At 31.1% G+C, this 13,847-nt stretch overlaps 1 protein-coding gene and 1 long non-coding RNA gene across 8 annotated transcripts in view; one reads left to right on the forward strand and one right to left on the reverse strand.

Annotated features, from left to right (window-relative positions):
• The window catches only part of LOC115882301 (hemicentin-2-like), a 393,218-nt gene that overhangs the window by 122,100 nt on the left and 257,271 nt on the right, over window positions 1-13,847 (reverse strand). The window lies entirely within an intron of this gene.
• LOC115882308 overlaps window positions 1-13,847 on the forward strand; it is a 106,105-nt gene that overhangs the window by 74,573 nt on the left and 17,685 nt on the right. Inside the window, exons 5-6 of one of the 3 annotated variants that reach the window (XR_004050173.1) lie at window positions 1,035-1,196; window positions 2,413-3,252. The exons of 1 other annotated variant lie outside the window; for it this stretch is intronic. This is a non-coding gene — a long non-coding RNA (uncharacterized LOC115882308). Of the gene's footprint in view, window positions 1-1,034; window positions 1,197-2,412; window positions 3,253-13,847 lie in introns of those variants that run through there. One more of the 3 variants, XR_004050171.1, reaches the window with a different exon arrangement.

Genomic DNA, 13,847 nt, shown 5'->3' on the forward strand with positions numbered 1-13,847 from the left:
ATAATTTGCTCTTGCCATGGAAAATTGAAAAACGTTTTAACACATTTTTTCCTCGCAAAAGTCCTGGGAAAACAAGTGCAAAAAAAATCAGCTGTATATACATAATAATATAGTATAGTATTAATATTATTGATAGATATTTTCGAAGTACCATACAATCGCAAAAAACGGCGTCAGAGATGGCGTGGGAATGAAGATTGTTGTCATTTTGTATGAAAAATTATTTGGAGAATGTCATCGATAGTCATTTCCAAGCCCTCTGGACGCGGTTTTTTTTATCGTACATCTTCTACCGTTACTTATATAAAAGCCAATAAATAAAAGTTATTTATTTAAATATATAAATCATTAGCTTCAAATGACAAATTATGCCCTAATATAAACCAGTAAAAAATTAAAAAATATATATTTATGTAATACACTGTGATCGAATAAAAAAGACATGGCGGTAGATCTACTTAGAAAGATAAAGTTCTTTACAGCTGATAATGAATTATTTACCCTCTTTGACGTGTTAAACTTACAATACGAAAAATATAAATAGTTTCATATTAGGTTATAAAGTTATACCATACATATAGTTCTAGCTTTTATTAATAGTTTAAATAATTCAGTTTATAGTGATCACTGTCAGAACTTCAGGGATAAATATGGTAAAACTTGATTGCCTTTTTTTATTTTCAATCATATGGTTATTTTAAGTATTAACAAAGGTATTAATTATTAACATATTTCTATAAAATAGTCAATTATCGAATATAGTAAAATTGGTAAGAGACGCCCATGTTTTCTAGTAGTTACGTAACAGACAAACATCTCAATATTTATTTATTTTTTTTTGGTTTATAAATACACAAAATTGTAGAGGTTAAGTAAATGTTACACTCTTTTTAAATACTTTTGTACGTGCTGTTTACAAAATACTTGTAAAATGTGTCAGTTTAATTCAAAATGTAAATATTTCTCTTTTAATATCCTTATTGTAACGTTTTTGTTCTCCCCTGATATTAAATTTCGGGATATATCGTTCTCAGGTGAAGTTTCTACAAGAAAATCATTGGTGAAAACTTTCCTGGACTAAATAACTGTGCTGTTGCTAAACGTGTGGACTCGTCATTCCCTCAGAAGACTTCACAGCCCATCGGAGACAATTTTAACAGCTGTTTTGGCAAACACAGGAATGGATTAATTATAAAGTGAGTTATCCTTTTTTTACTACTTATTATTTACATTTTTTAAACTGAATATATTTTCAAAATATTACGTACATTGTTTTGAAAATTTAAATTTGCAGAGGCTATGTAATTTTTTTATATTCGTTTTTCAAATAATAGCGACAGATATTAATATATTCTTCCATGGTTCTATACAGACATAATATGTATATTCTTCCAATAGAAACTTCAAAGCTATAGAAAAATAAGCATTTAATCTGAGCTTTTCGGGATTGTTTGTAAATTTATTATATTTTTTTTATAAAATGATTATAGAAAGATATTAATACTGTGTTAATACTCTAAGTTTTTTGTCCATTTACTGCTACTTTTTTGAGGCTAACTGAGGCTTCTAATATCTTCCTCTATTTATATTTCTGAGATTACATAATTTTTTTTCTTTAATCTGTAAACACCAGTTTTTTTATAAATCATTACTATCAGTTAACAGGCTTGATTTTTTTATATGTTTTGTATATAAAATCTATTTCCTCCAGGAAAGGATTTGTAATCGTTTAGCAACAACGAATTTTAAAAATATGTACTGGGAAAGCCATAAGTCCATAACCATTCTACTTATCTGCTACATTAAATTTCAGTATTTTCTTCACTTTGTCACTTCATTTAAGATAAAAAGCCGGCTTTTGCCTTTTGATACGTAGTATATCAAAAGATTTCTATCTTAATAGCCCGATAAAAGTTGGCCATCCAACCATAAAACATTTATAAGATGATATAATATATATAGGGTGACTCTGAAAGGATTGCTCAAAATTCAACAAAATATTAATGGAAATAAAATAAAGCAAGCCTTGTTTCATCTAGAAGTTATACCTCCTGGTTCAGATTTATTTCGTTTATTTTAGACCCTCATTTTAATATCACTGTTAATATTAATATATACGTTTCCATACGGATTGACCTGGATATGTCCCGGTTTTTAAGGTGTCCTGGGTTGTCCGGCCGGAATTTGAAAAAATTCCCCGAGACTAACAACCTAACTAAACTCTTTTAAATATGGAATTTTTCCATCTCAACTTAAAATTGCTCTTATAAAACCTCTCTATAAAAAAGAATGCACTACTTTCTCTTGAAAATTACAGGCCAATAAGTATACTGCCAAGTTTCTCAAAAATTTTTGAGCTAGCTTTGACAAATAGAATTATAAACTTTATGAATGCTTGCAACCTGTTTTCAGAACATCAACATGGTTTCATGAAGGGAAAATCCACACTTTGAGCCGTTTTTGAACTCACTAAAGAAATAATAAATAATATGGAAAGAGGCGAACTTTCACTAGGTCTATTTTTAGACTTATCCAAAGCATATGACTGTGTGGATAGAACTTTATTAATTAAGAAACTCCAATTATATGGTATAAGATGTAACGCATTACAATTATTAACGTCATACTTAAATGGAAGACATGATGGGAAAATATTATTTTTCTGATATAAAAGAAAATTCAGCAGTTATTGCACAGGGAAGTATAATTGGCCCTATCCTCTTTTCTATTTTTATTAACGATCTAAACGTAATAACAACTGCATCACAAGGAAAAATTGTATCTTATGCTGGGGGATGACACAAATATAATTGTTGCAGGATATACTTTTGTACATCTGCGTGAAAGAGTCTACCTAATGATATTAAAAATATTATTTGTGAAACTCAATTCAAAAAACGACTTCTGTTAATTAATCTAGAACCATACTCAGAGTTTTTCTGTAAGTTTTTTCAAATTGGATTTTATTGGACAGTCTGTTGTGTTTAAATTGTTACAAGAACTACTTGTTTAGAATTTACTACTTGTTTATAATTTAAGAATCAAGTGTTATTGTTTTGAATATCGTAATTTTTGTTTTAATTTTGACGATCATTTCATTTTGTGTTTGTGCAGGCGCTACGTTTTGTACCTACCAATTCTGAAATAAAGATTATTTATATTATTATTTATTATTATTTTATTATGTAATGGGTAAATTGGTCTAAAAATAACGGTATATAACAAGCAGTATTTAATTTAACAAATAAAATTAAGCATTTAATGTGCAAAAACGAAAGTTATACACACTAATGAAATGTTCATTTTTTTTCTAATATTAAAAGGATAATCGAATTATGATATAGTTTGTATGCAGTATAAATTTTAGTATTGCTCACAAAAGCAAAAGAGTATACTTAACACTTATTCAACTGTCTTTAATTTCCTCTTTAAAGTCTGTCCCTCTGTCCAACAAGTCAGTGAAGAATATCGTCAGACGACTTCCAAACAATAACAGAAAATACAATTTTCCTGCGAATTAAATTGAAAGACAACAATTATTATTCTCCCTGTTAGGTATTCTCTCGTTTAACAAACTTTACGTAACTAAATAAATTATTTATAATTTAAGTCCGGATTTCAGAGCTGACAAATTTTATGTGGAAACCCTATTAATATACAGAATTATTTTTAATTCTGTAAACTTTGCCTCTATCGGTACGAGACGCTACTGAATCAAAAAGACTTTATCCAGGCGTTGCCAAAATTTCCTAATACGAATTAATGCGATCGCTATGCCCGTCTGTGAATCGTAATTTTATTAATAACGCTCTGTTCATTTGCTAGGTCTATTACTAATTTACAAAATTACATTGTAAAACTAACGAATCTTCTTGATCATCCCCGGGATTATATGAGGCTAATCAATTCGGCGAGGCGATGTTCTTTTTATCATTTTCTGATGCCGTTGCTCACTTAATTCTAACAACTAACAGCTAATAAGCGCCGAATTGCTTTAACATGCTCCGGCATAAATTAATGCTATCAATATAAGCAGGTAGGCAAGCACAAGAATGCAGCACTAAAGGATTCTAGACCTAATTAAAAATGTGCTTTAAATATTTTTTATATACAATATGCCTCATTTTTGAAATTACTTTCTTCAGAGAACATGTTTTCATATTCCAGTCTTACGAGAATTAATCGTAACTAAAAGAAAACAGTGATACAGGGTTAAAAAATAGTGTATCAAACTTCAGTGGGATAAAAAAGTTCCAAACATATGCCTCCAAAAGATGCTGCCTGAAGAAGTTACATCACTTTACAAGCTTTGCATCCTTTACAGCTCTCTTACAGCTCCTCTTACAGCCCTCATTTGGATCTTATCTTGAATTTTTTAGAGCTTATCTGGTACGTGATTACACTATTAATTATTTTGATAAACGTATTTAGTAAAGGAACCAAGAAATAGCCTGGCGCATCTCCACTAAAGGGCAAGAGAGAGAGCGAGAACCTCTCACCTTTGCTCCGGCAAGGATAGAAAAAGCCAGGATGAAAAGCAGTCCAACGCCGCGCCGGGAGGCAAGGAGGGACGCATCACCAGCTTTGTCAGAACTCCAATGTAAGGATATCGAGTTGGCGAATCATCAACTCGAGGGAGTGGGGCCATGGTCAGGTCCTCACAATAGGAAGTGACCTCAAATCCAAAGAGAGATATAATCTCTATTATAGATTCGAGAGAACACCGGTATCTAGGTCTAAGGAGAGATCAAATTTAAGTGATGGAGAAAATGGAGACAGATCCTCCAACCTCCGTGAAGGTCACGGAGGGCCAAACCGCCAAACCCCAGCCGTGGAAGTGTGTATACACTCGTAGGAGATAAATGTCCATTCCTTGGAGGAAGAACATCTGCTGTCACAGGAGGATGGTTCCCACTACAACAAAAAAATTCCATGTATGATGAGCTATAGTCTTTTGGTATACTATTTCTTACACTCTGTATCTTCCCCTAGGAGATGCAAGACCTTGTGGTTGGTGGGGAAGCTCCTGGTCAGGTGCTGGGGGGAATCCCCTCTAGCACTTGGCTTGGTCTAAGAAGCATCTCACTCATCGTCTTGGCCCTGACTGTAGTGCCGTGGCCAGGGAATTGCACCAAGACATATAACGATACCGGGCGGGGCTACGGACAGCCTCAAGACACTGGGAACAGTAACAATGAAAGTTGCAAGGGGCCAAACCCAAAGAGAACTACAGGAGAGGTGGCTGACACTTGCGTGAGACCATCCTCCGCAAGTGGCATACAAGCTACCACCTCCTCCAAGGGTCGTGAGCTTACCTCCTACCTCTAAACCCAACGGGCGACACAAGCTACCGTTTCGTCTACCCGGCCTGGGTCGTAGTTCCTCGACTGTGAGGGACACGGGTCTCCGTAGGAAGTCCTGGGACTGTATGATGAGTTATAACTCAAGAAAGGGGGACACAATAGATCTCTAAGGTCGCAGAGATTAACCCCCCTCCCACTTATTCTTCTACACTCTGTATATGTAAATAAAAGTTAGTAGTTTTAAATTACTTAATAAAACAGATGTATTTACGAGATAATTTCTCAGTGGCTTTTTCCAGGGGTACAAATTTACGTAACTGATGATAAACATTTGTTAAGGTGTATACATATTTAATTTATAATAAAATAAAGGGTAATTCTAGTTCTTCGATATGGAATATTATAGGGACACTGTATTTCTATAAAATATAGGTCTTGGAATGCTTAAATGACTCTAGCTACAATTTAAAATGATTTTCATAAGGTACAGAGGCGTACCCCAAATAAATAAAATTTTATTTTAATTGGGCACCTTGTATATTATTCCAAATAAATATATATTTTATTTTAATTGGGCACCTTGTATATTATTCCAATTTTTATTTATATTTTTTTATATTAAAATATTGGGTATGTTGTAACGCCAAAAAAACGTTTCTATATTATGTCAGACATCGAATAAACTAGGCGATATTAAAGTATTTTATGTATTTTATTTAGTATACGAGGAGCTTCAAAATATAAATTCACTCAAGAGTAAAATGGTGAAATCTTTAATAAAAATAAACACTGAAACTTCTACATAAAAGTTTTCTTTGTAAATAAATTCTAAAGTCTCAAGAAATGTTTTAAGTTGCAACAGTAATGTAAATTTAACTAAAAATTTCTTCTATATTTTTAGTTTTAAGTTTACCATTTTTTAAAGTGCTTAAATATTTAATAAGATACAGGTTTATTCAAGCTCTTTGGCATAATAATATTATCAGAAGACTGTATTTCTATAAAATATAGGTCTTGGACTTGTTAAATTACTATAGCTATGATTTAAAATTACTTTCATAAGGTACCACAGAGACGTATCACAAATAAATAAAATGTTAAATTTATTTTTTATAATTGGACATCTTGTATATTATTGCAGTTTTAGTTTCTATATTTTTTTTGTATTAAAACATTATGTTGTAACGCCAAAAAAGTTCCAGACCAAATTGTATTTTTTTTATTACAAGATTCTTATTTGTAAAACATGAAATCATTCCTAAAAAAAGTTTTTTCTGATCTTTTCAAGGAAAAATGTTTCTTTCCAAGACTATAAAAATAAAAAAAGACTCCTAAAAATAAATGGTATAAAGAAAGAGTATCTATTTAAAGCTACATTTGTCAAATAAAAGAAAAAGAAAAAAAAAACAGTTACTTATGATAGCCATTATAAAATATTAAAGACAAATATACAAATAATCATAATGAATTTAGATTGATTTGAAACAGACTGGTTGTATCTATCCGTTATTTTATCTAAAATACATGTAACAATTTGAATCTTTCCCTGCTTCACGCATTTTTCATTCCTTACGTTGATTAATGCCATGTAATAAATCTATGGCGGTTCATTCGATATATAAATGAAATTTAAATAGTTAATTAGTTATAACGTGTTGTATAACTCACGGAAACGATTAAACAAAAGCAAAAACATTAAAATAATAATTATACTGTTTAATTTATCGGGTAATATAACGTAAATATTGTTGGGAGCTAAAGCTTTACAAAAACAATGAATCTTGATATAAAAATGTTTTCAGCAAAATATACGTTTCGGGTTATATTTATAGCAGTGTACGTGCTTGAATAAAATTAAATAAGTAGTTTTAAACAATAATTTATCGCAAACGCGCGACAGAAAAACTATTCCAATACTTTAACACCAGCTTGTTATCTATTCCAGGAATAATCCATATTCCATGAAGCAGCAGATCCATTTGTTTTACCTTTTTCTGGTTTCGAACCGCATACTTTTGCTCCGCTAGATATTTTTACTACAACATTCATGTATGTAAAACATGATCTCGCGAGTACAGGAATCAACAGGAACTTAAATCTTCTGTATTTGTTTATTTACGATCATTTTTTAAGTATATGTAAGGCCAGCGGTGCGAAAGATCTTAGGCACTGTCGATATACAGGGCTCCAAGTTGTCATAAAATCATAATAAATCCACAACGCAAGATTTATCCGGTCTACCATATCTTATCTGAGCTAAATGTTCTTTAAATCTAGTTAATATTGATCTTCTAGTTTGCCCAACATATTTCTGATTACAATCTTTACAAGAAATTTCATAAATACCCGAGCTTTCCAGTGGAGGTGTTTTATCTTTTGGATTACCTAATAATTGTTGTAATTTATTATTAGCACTATTCACAAGTTTATAATTGACATTCTTAAAAATTCCTTTTAGACCACGGGATAATTCTCTATCAAATGGTATCGAAAAATATTTAGACGTATCTTTCTCCACTTGAAAAGTCGAATTTTCAGAAATCATTAACCTATACCTACGTTTTCTAATTATTTTATCAACTAGTGAAGGAGAATATCCATTACGCTCAGCTACATTCCTAATGTAAGCTCTTTCTATTTCATATCTTTCGTTGGAAAGTGGAATCTATGAACTAAGAAATTTAAACTACCCATTTAATGTTCACGACTATGATATGATTCATTAGGAATTTATCTGCGTGTGTAGTGGTATTTTTCCTATAGATATCAAATTCCAGACAATTATTAGTATTTATAATAACTAATACATCTAGAAATGGTAATCTGTCGTTGTTCTCAATTTCATGTGTAAATTTAATGGAAGGAAAACGATTATTTAACTTAGAAATAAAATTATCTATGGTGTCTGAATGTGTGTCAAAAACAGCAAAAATATCATCCACATACCTAAACCATACTCTTGGAAAATACTCAAACTGATTCTTAGCCTCCACTTCAAACCTGCTCATGAATAAATTAGCCAAAATGGAGACAACGGATTACCCATTGCTGTACCTTCCCGCTGTTCAAAAAAGTTGTTATTAAATTGAAAACAATTTTGTTTCATACATAACGATGTAAGCTCAATATATTCAATCACAGTTTTGTTGTCGAGACCATTTGCGTTCAGTAATTCCTTCAAGTAGCCTAAAGTATGTGGAATTGGAACACTTCGGAACAACGAAGATACAGACTTGTCCGGTTTATGAATTTTTGGCAAAGCATACAATTTTGGTAATGAGGGATTGGATACTTGCAATTTCCTCTTTAAAGAAAGATCAATAAGGGTGTTACATTCTTTTAGAGTTTTTTTAACGTCTGCTACCATCTTAGACAAAGGATTCTTTTTCAAATTTATGTAGGGCCCATTATCGATTAAGTTGTTTACCTTATCGTAATAGTCTTTTTTTATCTAATATAACAACCTTATTTCCCTTATCAGCTTTTAGATAGAAACAATCTTTGTTACGCAAACTCTTGACAATATTGTGCTCTTTGTTAGATTTTAATGCATTACTTGAAACGATATTTTTTGATAACTGATTTCTACAAGCCTCTCTTGTAAATACTTTAGAAGCCTCGGGCAAGTGCTGCGACGATTTCGATTTCCTCCAAAGCGCTACCAGAGTTGGGCAATGCATACGTTAAACCTTTGTTTAATAAACTGAGCTCTTGTTTATCAAAAGTCTGCGAAGAAAGATTTTCTACTATGTTTATGTCTCTTTGGAAAACATGTTTGTTTTTAGAGCTTTTTAATTTTTTTAACTTATTATTCAAAATGGACATTTTCTTAACAAATTTTGAATTGATAACCACAAACATATTTCTCTGAAGGAGACACCAACATTCATACTCTACATTAGTTAGCTTATAAGTAAGTTTTTTGTAAAGTCCATAGGCTTCAATTTCAAGCATACTTCGTTTACTATACAGAAATTTGATTTCTAAATCAAGCCATTTTTGTTTTGCAATTTTCTCTACCTTATCACTAACGTTACTTTTCGGAATATCAACTTTAATAAAACTAGGATAAATTGAATTGGCTTTGCATGATTAAAGAAACCAAATATATATTGTATAGTAAAGCTCGAATTGAAACTAATTTCAATTTTAAAAGATTATTATAATAAACCCAAAGACGTAAATAGTTCAATTTAAGTTTTGCGAGACTTGATGGATCGCATTTAGTAGCAGTCTCTATTTTCATTGTTTCTCAATACGCCTTTATCTACATTTATTGCTGCGTTCCGTAAACTATGCAGTCATGGTCGTGACTAGCGGAATCAATGCCTTTTTACAATGTTAAATTCCATTCGGCACTTTTATTACTTCAAATATCTCTCTTTAGTAAGTGATACATATATTGCCTCAGAGAAGCGTTTTAGATCGCCAACAATGTAATAATATGAAACGTATAAAATGTTGAATAAAAGTAGCGAGAAGTAATTCCTGGGTAATTTTAAATGTTTTAAGTTTTTTTTTCTGTTATTTTAATGTCAAGTCATGTGTTACATGGTCAAAAATTAAAATATTCTCAAAAATATCAATTTTTAGGTATAGGAATTGCTTGATAAAACAAATAATTTTTAATTTTATATAATTGTTTTACACTGTCAGTTTATAAATGTTTTGCAACGGTGTGATTTTACTGTATTTTGATTTAAATTATATGCAGGTGTTATTTATTAGTTTAGATCAGTTTAGATTCCCTTTATTTGAGATCCACTAATAAAAAGATACATTTCTATGTCTTAAACGATAGTAGATTCTTTAAGCGTAAGTTTTGTGACTGTCTCATATTTGAGAGGTCGAAAGTAAGAGTGGGATAAAATTTTGTTCAAAGCAAAAGTGGGTTTAAATTTTCTCTAAGATCAAAAATAGCATATACATCACAACTTTGGGCAAAAGTGAATCGAATATTAATCAGCGCAAAAATGGTTCGACAAAATATTCAGGGCAAAAAAGCTATAAAATATTAACCCGTTTTTGCGCTAAGAAAATAATACGTAGATTCGATAGACGATAAGAAAATGGTTCTTTTTACCTCTGCGCGCTGCCGTATTTATGTATTATCGAAGGGACGTTTTATAATACTATTGAGTATTGAGTGCTGTTTCACATGGAGCGGACGTGCGGACCATCGTGGACCATTGTGTTTATTTTTAAGAATTGACGGAGTACTTTCACCTGTAGATCGCCCATTGGTTGAACAAGTACCATGAGTATTGAATGTATGAATACTTTCACATAGGCGCGGATGATCCGTCGAAGCAAGGGATCGACGGATGGCTGTTGGACGAAATCATACGGGCGGACCATCCGCGCCCATGTCAAAATACTCATACAAGCTCATAGTACCTCTTCAATAAACGGACGGTCCGCGCGGACGCCGGACGGCCCGCCCATGTGAAACGGCACAACAGGGACGATCAGCGCGGACGGTTTGAGCGAATGCTCCGCTCCGTGTAAAACTGCACTTCATACTAAATTTTATTTCGTGTTTTTGCACCTATTTTAGTGTGTTGTTTATCTTTCTTGTCTATGGTGTTGTTCAGTATGGCAAAGCATCTCTAGCAGAGCTGCAAGCTCACAGAAAACTTACTACGTCTTTTTTTGACTTAAATCATTTTAGTGACTTAAGTCATTTGATTTTAAGTCGATAAATCAAATGACTTAAGTCATTTCATTATTTCGAAAGATGACTTAAAACACTTAAATCTTTTTTAACGACTTAAGTTATTTTAAAAGATTTTAAATCTTTTAAAAGATACAATATGACCGAAAAAAGAACGGCGTCAGCGATGACTATGAAATGAAGTTCGCTGTCATTTTATATGTAAAATTATATGGGGAATGTCATTGATGTTTATTTCCAAGCCAACTGGATGCCGTTTTTTTTTATCATACGGTATATACCTATTGATATAGTAATTATTTATATTTTTTTGCTTCACACTGCTGTACTGCTGTTTATATAATTTTTTTTGTGTTTCACACACACATTTTTATACCTATAAGATAATGAGTTTGATATTACAAAACACAGTATTTTAGTTAAAAAGGAAAATATAAAAAGCCTAACGGCTCGGAAATTTTCAAAAGTGAAGAATATAATTATACAAAAGTTATTTCCATTGTCTAGATGTGCACTTCCGAATATAACTTGTTTAGTTTATATCTGGTCGGCACCTTTTGACTTCGGCACGCGCTTTGATATCACACACGGACCGCCGCCGCCGATGCCATTTGAAGAAAAATATATTTCATAGAAAAATTAAATTACTCCCTCTTTTTTATGCGATTTTCGAAAAGAAAATGCGGACTGGGACCACATACGTATTTGCATTGATTGTGTCCGCACGTGTAATACGGAAGAATATAATATTTTTATTTGTTTAATATTTTTTTGAATTTTGTTTTATTTTTTATTTAATATAATTTATTTACGAATTTGTATTTTGAAAAATAAATTCAGTGTTCAGTGACTTTAAGGATAATAGATAAGTAAGTACACTTAATTTCCTCATTTCATTAGTAGAGTAAAAATAAATAAATTTGTAATAAACATGCATATAATAATATAATTTTTTATACTTTTTTATGGGGCGGAGTCACAACGCCCCCCCCTTACCTACCCCCCAGCTACAACGTTGTAAAAATCAATTCATAGAACTGATTTTATGCCCTTAACAATTTAAATACACTAAAAAGAAAAAAAAATTCTTTAAAATTTTTATTATGAACTTTATAACGTCATTACATAATTTTATATTATATAAAAGCTTGTAGCGAGATTTGAGTGTACAGTTGTACGACAACTTTATCTTGTAATTCCTTTTCTAGTGGTGTATCATAAGACAAACTTTCAAAATGAGACAGGGTAGACACAGGTTTTAGATTGTCATGTATATTGTATATACTTAAAGTAAAGTTGTCGTACCAGATTTTTATGAGTGCAACTGTACACTCAAATCTCGCGACAAGATTTAATATAATATTAAAATTATGTAATGACGTTATAAAGTTCATAATAAAAATTTAAAAAAAAAAGTTTTTTTCTTTTTTGTGTGTAATGACTAAATAAAAGCTTATTTTTAAAAAGTTCTTTTTCTTAAAATTTATTTTTTACTTTTTAGTTATGCTGGTTTTTCTTAAATAACTTTCTATGGGCATCCTAATAATATGTATATCGATTTTCATTAACAAAGGAGAACTTAAAAAAAAACGACAGCTGTCAAATTTGACAGCTGTCAAACATACATACAAAGCAAGTTAAATAAAAGCTTATAAAAAGTTGATTTTTACACTACTTGTTGCATATGGTGCAAATGTTATTTTTGTATAGAAAACTAGAGGAACATGAATAAACTGACTGGCAAATACGCAAACAGATTTTTTTATCTAATAGTAAATTAACGATTTTTTCTTCGGACAAAAAAGGAATATTTTTAATCTTAGAGTAAAAGTGGCATATAATTATAACCCATTTTTACGGTAAAGTTTCTTTCTCTCATTTTTGCTCTCATTGCTACTTAAACCGCTTTTGCCCTCTGAAAAACGCAAACCGTTTTTGCCGAGAGTAAAATTTTAACCCACTTTTGCTATCAGCCTCTCATTTAACTAAGCATGTCTCATCTTTAGACTTTGTAGGTTAAATATGAGACACTCTTCTCTGCTTATTGAAAGGGGACTTATGGTATCTATATTTTTGCTTTTGCAATAGTTTTGTTACCACCAAATGCCCTTTGTAGAAGAAATATTTTTGTATTTGAATGGTTGTAACTAAGAAAAAAATGTCTCATTTTTACTCCACTTGACCCTAGCGATATTCACCCCCGGCGAATGTTACATTTTAATTCGGCTATTTAAACGGTAATGCAGAAAACGAATATATCTTGTCCGTCGTATAATATATAGGAATAACAGGTTAATGCACAATCTATGTGTGTATGAATGTAACTCACACCATATACAAATACAATGGTTTCCAATGAAGTATTATGTACTGTTCAAAACCAACCAGTAATTTAGGAAACTTCATTACTATTGTAAAGGGCACACAGATAATTCGAAATTCCGACAGATTACTATGGACGCTTTAAATTTATTGTAAACTCTCGTCTTGTTTACTTCGATGACTGTAATATGTTATTGGTTCTGCTGTATGATGTTTGCCATTTGTAATTTACAATCCTAAGTTTCCATTTCTACGACATAGCAGAAGATACAAAAGATTAAAAAGAGATATAACTTCTTTCTTGATAAAAGTTTTTATATCCTGTCAAATTTCAAATAAACTAGGTAATATTAAAGTTTTTGATATATTTTATTTAATGTACGGGGGTGCTTTAAAATATAAAATGGTTCAAAAGTGAAATTTAATAAAAATAAATAATAAAACATAACTGCATAACAGTTAAATTTGTAAATAAATTTGTCAATAATCCCTAGAAAAAAAATGTTTTAATAAAATATTAAATATTGCCACAGGAATCACAACAAGCC

Source organism: Sitophilus oryzae, unplaced genomic scaffold, assembly GCF_002938485.1.
Source record: "Sitophilus oryzae breed Bouriz unplaced genomic scaffold, Soryzae_2.0 scaffold_177_pilon_pilon, whole genome shotgun sequence".
Taxonomy (NCBI): domain Eukaryota; kingdom Metazoa; phylum Arthropoda; class Insecta; order Coleoptera; family Curculionidae; genus Sitophilus; species Sitophilus oryzae.